Below are 5470 nucleotides of genomic sequence, written 5' to 3' on the forward strand. Positions count from 1 at the left end.
GTGTGCTCAGGCAAGGGTCAGACCACATCCTTCCTGGCAACACCCAAGGCAAGCAAGGCCACTCGCGTCTCTCGCCTTTCATTTTCGACACGAGCGCCTGTGGAGGGACGGCCGGATTCAACGTGGGGATTGCCCGCCCTCCAATCGTTCCAAGAGACCTCTGCCCCGGCCTCTGACTGAGTTGCACAAACCTTGGTGTGCTCAGGCAAGGGTCAGACCACATCCTTCCTGGCAACACCCAAAGGGAACCAAGGCCACTCGCGTCTCTCGCCTTTCATTTTGGACACGAGCGCCTGTGGAGGGACGGCCGGATTCAACGTGGGGATTGCCCGCCCTCCAGTCGTTTCAAGAGACCTCTGCCCCGGCCTCTGAACGGAGTTGCACAAACCTTGGTGTGCTCAGGCAAGGGGCAGCCCTCATCCTTCCTGGCAACACCCAAGGCAAGCAAGGCCACTCGCGTCTCTCGCCTTTCATTTTCGACACGAGCGCCTGTGGAGGGACGGCCGGATACAACGTGGGGATTGCCCGCCCTCCAATCGTTCCAAGAGACCTCTGCCCCGGCCTCTGACTGAGTTGCACAAACCTTGGTGTGCTCAGGCAAGGGTCAGACCACATCCTTCCTGGCAACACCCAAGGGAACCAAGGCCACTCGCGTCTCTCGCCTTTCATTTTCGACACGAGCGCCTGTGGAGGGACGGCCGGATACAACGTGGGGATTGCCCGCCCTCCAGTCGTTTCAAGAGACCTCTGCCCCCGGCCTCTGACTGAGTTGCACAAACCTTGGTGTGCTCAGGCAAGGGTCAGACCACATCCTTCCTGGCAACACACAAGGGAAGCAAGGCCACTCGCCTCTCTCGCCTTCAATTTCGGCACGAGCGCCTGTGGAGGGACGGCCGGATTCAACGTGGGGATTGCCCGCCCTCCAGTCGTTTCAAGAGACCTCTGCCCCCGGCCTCTGACTGAGTTGCACAAACCTTGGTGTGCTCAGGCAAGGGTCAGACCACATCCTTCCTGGCAACACACAAGGGAAGCAAGGCCACTCGCCTCTCTCGCCTTCAATTTCGGCACGAGCGCCTGTGGAGGGACGGCCGGATTCAACGTGGGGATTGCCCGCCCTCCAGTCGTTTCAAGAGACCTCTGCCCCGGCCTCTGACCGAGTTGCAAAAACCTGGGTGTGCTCAGGCAAGGGTCAGCCCGCATCCTTCCTGGCAACACCCAAAGGGAACCAAGGCCACTCACGTCTCTCTCGCCTTTCATTTTCGACACGAGCGCCTGTGGAGGGACGTCCGGATTCAACGTGGGGATGGCCCGTCCTCCAATCGTGTCAAGAGACCTCCGCCTTCGGCCTCTGACCGACTTGCACAAACCTGGGTGACGAGCACCGCAGGGCGGCAGAGCCGTCGCACTTGGCCGGGTGGCAGCGGGAAGGACCAGCCTATTCACAATAGCGGCCACCCACTCCCAGAGCCGGTCGTGCGGCACCCGAGGCCGACCCTCGACTCGTAAGAGGCTTTAACGTGTGCTCAGGCAAGGGTCAGCCCACACCCTTCCTGGCGGCACCCAAGGGATCCAGGCCACTCGCGTCTCTCGCCTTCGTTTTGGACACGAGCGCCTGTGGACGGACGGCCGGAGTCAACGTGGGGATGGCCCGTCCTCCAATCGTGTCAAGAGACCCCCCGCACCGGCCTCTGACCGAGTTCCCCAAACCTGGGTGACGAGCAGCGCAGGGCGGCAGAGCCGTCGCACTTGGCCGGATGGCAGCGGGAAGGACCAGCCTATTCACAATAGCGGCCACCCACTCCCAGAGCCGGTCGTGCGGCGCCCGAGGCCGACCCTCGACTCGTAAGAGGCTTTACAGTGTGCTCAGGCAAGGGCCAGCCTACACCCTTCCTGGCGGCACCCAAGGGATCCAGGCCACTCGCGTCTCTCGCCTTCATTTTGGACACGAGCGCCTGTGGACGGACGGCCGGAGTCAACGTGGGGGTGGCCCGTCCTCCAATCGTGTCAAGAGACCCCCGCACCGGCCTCTGACCGAGTTCCCCAAACCTGGGTGACGAGCACCGCAGGGCGGCAGCGCCGTCGCACTTGGCCGGATGGCAGCGGGAAGGACCAGCCTATACACAATAGCGGCCACCCACTCCCAGAGCCGGTCGTGCGGCGCCCGAGGCCGTGCCTCGACTCGTAAGGGGCTTTAACGTGTGCTCAGGCAAGGGTCAGCCCACACCCTTCCTGGCGGCACCCTAGGGATCCAGGCCACTCGCGTCTCTCGCCTTCATTTTGGACACGAGCGCCTGTGGAGGGACGGCCGGAGTCAACGTGGGGATGGCCCGTCCTCCAATCGTGTCAAGAGACCCCCCGCACCGGCCTCTGACCGAGTTCCCCAAACCTGGGTGACGAGCAGCGCAGGGCGGCAGAGCCGTCGCACTTGGCCGGATGGCAGCAGGAAGGACCAGCCTATTCACAATAGCGGCCACCCACTCCCAGAGCCGGTCGTTCGGCGCCCGAGGCCGGCCCTCGACTCGTAAGAGGCTTTAACGTGTGCTCAGGCAAGGGTCAGCCCACACCCTTCCTGGCGGCACCCAAGGGATCCAGGCCACTCGCGTCTCTCGCCTTCATTTTGGACACGAGCACCTGTGGAGGGACGGCCGGAGTCAACGTGGGGATGGCCCGTCCTCCAATCGTGTCAAGAGACCCCCCGCCACGGCCTCTGACCGAGTTCCCCAAACCTGGGTGACGAGCAGCGCAGGGCGGCAGAGCCGTCGCACTTGGCCGGATGGCAGCAGGAAGGACCAGCCTATTCACAATAGCGGCCACCCACTCCCAGAGCCGGTCGTGCGGCGCCCGAGGCCGGCCCTCGACTCGTAAGAGGCTTTACGGAGTGCTCAGGCAAGGGTCAGCCCGCACCCTTCCTGGCAGCACCCAAGGGAACCAGGCCACTCGCGTCTCTCGCCTTCATTTTGGACACGAGCGCCTGTGGAGGGACGGCCGGAGTCAACGTGGGGATGGCCCGTCCTCCAATCGTGTCAAGAGACCCCCCGCCACAGCCTCTGACCGAGTTCCCCAAACCTGGGTGACGAGCACCGCAGGGCGGCAGAGCCGTCGCACTTGGCCGGGTGGCAGCGGGAAGGACCAGCCTATTCACAATAGCGGCCACCCACTCCCAGAGCCGGTCGTGCGGCGCCCGAGGCCGGCCCTCGACTCGTAAGAGGCTTTAGGGAGTGCTCAGGCAAGGGTCAGCCCGCATCCTTCCTGGCAGCACCCAAGGGAACCAGGCCACTCGCGTCTCTCGCCTTCATTTTGGACACGAGCGCCTGTGGAGGGACGGCCGGAGTCAACGTGGGGATTGCCCGCCCTCCAATCGTGTCAAGAGACCTCCACACAGGTCTCTGACCGACTCTTAGAACAGACAGGGAGAGTTTGGCAATTCTGTCAAAAAATTGACAAAGTGTCAAAAATTCGACTTCCAAGAGCTCTCCAGCATGCACTCATACCCGCCATTAGAGTGCTATGCCCGTGGAACCGTTTTTCGGATGCCTTTCAAAAAGGTCCCGCGCCGCCATTTTGTTCTAAAAATCGTGTTCCCAGAAATCTCCGGGTACCCCGCCAACCTCACTGTGTAACAAATGCAAGTGGCACTGAATGGGTCTGAATTTCAAATTTGACTGCATCGCTCTGGAACTCGATCCCCGCAAAACCGTTTGGATTTTTCCCGCTCGGGACTTCCGCGACAGACAAAGTTAAAGTTTTCGGGCTGCAGACACAAAATGACAGTTGGCCATTTGCCGGGCTCAATTCACACAGTTCCTGCGGCACTTCGGAACACATGTTCGGCGCGAGTTTGTGAATCTTTCCCGATGCTTCGGCACTTTCCTCCGCTGACACTTAGAATATTTTTCACACTTTGCTGAAAAATTTTCTAAGTGTTTTTTCCTAAGTTTTTCTGGTTACTGATTTATTATTTTTGATCATTTTTCTAAGTTTTTCTGGTTACTCATTTCTCATTTTCGGGCATTTTTCTAAGTTTTTCTAGTTACTGATTTCTTCTTTTTGGGCATTTTTCTAAGTTTTTCTGGTTACTCATTTCTTCTTTTTGGGCATTTTTCTAAGTTTTTCTGGTTACTCATTTCTCATTTTCGGGCATTTTTCTAAGTTTTTCTAGTTACTGATTTCTTCTTTTTGGGCATTTTTCTAAGTTTTTCTGGTTACTCATTTCTTCTTTTTGGGCATTTTTCTAAGTTTTTCTGGTTACTCACTTCTTCTTTTTGGGCATTTTTCTAAGTTTTTCTGGTTACTCATTTCTCATTTTCGGGCATTTTTCTAAGTTTTTCTAGTTACTGATTTCTTCTTTTTGGGCATTTTTCTAAGTTTTTCTGGTTACTCATTTCTTCTTTTTGGGCATTTTTCTAAGTTTTTCTGGTTACTCATTTCTTCTTTTTGGGCATTTTTCTAAGTTTTTCTGGTTACTCATTTCTCATTTTCGGGCATTTTTCTAAGTTTTTCTAGTTACTGATTTCTTCTTTTTGGGCATTTTTCTAAGTTTTTCTAGTTACTCATTTCTTCTTTTTGGGCATTTTTCTAAGTTTTTCTGGTTACTCATTTCTCATTTTCGGGCATTTTTCTAAGTTTTTCTAGTTACTGATTTCTTCTTTTTGGGCATTTTTCTAAGTTTTTCTGGTTACTCATTTCTTCTTTTTCGGCATTTTTCTAAGTTTTTCTGGTTACTCATTTCTTCTTTTTGGGCATTTTTCTAAGTTTTTCTGGTTACTCATTTCTCATTTTCGGGCATTTTTCTAAGTTTTTCTAGTTACTGATTTCTTCTTTTTGGGCATTTTTCTAAGTTTTTCTGGTTACTCATTTCTTATTTTTGGGCATTTTTCTAAGTTTTTCTAGTTACTGATTTCTTCTTTTTGGGCATTTTTCTAAGTTTTTCTGGTTACTCATTTCTCATTTTCGGGCATTTTTCTAAGTTTTTCTGGTTACTCATTTCTCATTTTCGGGCATTTTTCTAAGTTTTTCTGGTTACTCATTTCTCGTTTTCGGGCATTTTTCTAAGTTTTTCTGGTTACTGGTTTCTTCTTTTTGGGCATTTTTTCTAAGTTTTTCTGGTTACTGATTTCCCAACGTTGGAAATGCATGAAACTCGGCCTGAACACGGTGGCAGGGTCCGCTCTCGAAGGCGAGACCTTCGGCAGAACCACCGGGTCAAATCCGGCTGGGCTAGCCGGCCTCGAGCACTCAAAGTCGGCACGAGCAGTCAAGTTCGCTCCCATCACAGTCTGGACCCTAAAAAAGTCTAAGTGTCACTGGTGACTGATTTGTACTGACTGAATAAAATTCTAAGTGTCGTTGGTTACTGATTTGTAACCACCGGGTCAAATCCGGCCGGGCTAGCCGGCCTCGAGCACTCAAAGTCGGTATGAGCAGTCAAGTTCGCTCCCATCACAGTCTGGACCCTAAAAAATTCTAAGTG

The sequence above is a fragment of the Chiloscyllium plagiosum genome, unplaced genomic scaffold (genome assembly GCF_037043375.1).
Source record: "Chiloscyllium plagiosum isolate Xiang-an unplaced genomic scaffold, Cpla_swu_hap1 HiC_scaffold_202, whole genome shotgun sequence".
NCBI lineage: Eukaryota > Metazoa > Chordata > Chondrichthyes > Orectolobiformes > Hemiscylliidae > Chiloscyllium > Chiloscyllium plagiosum.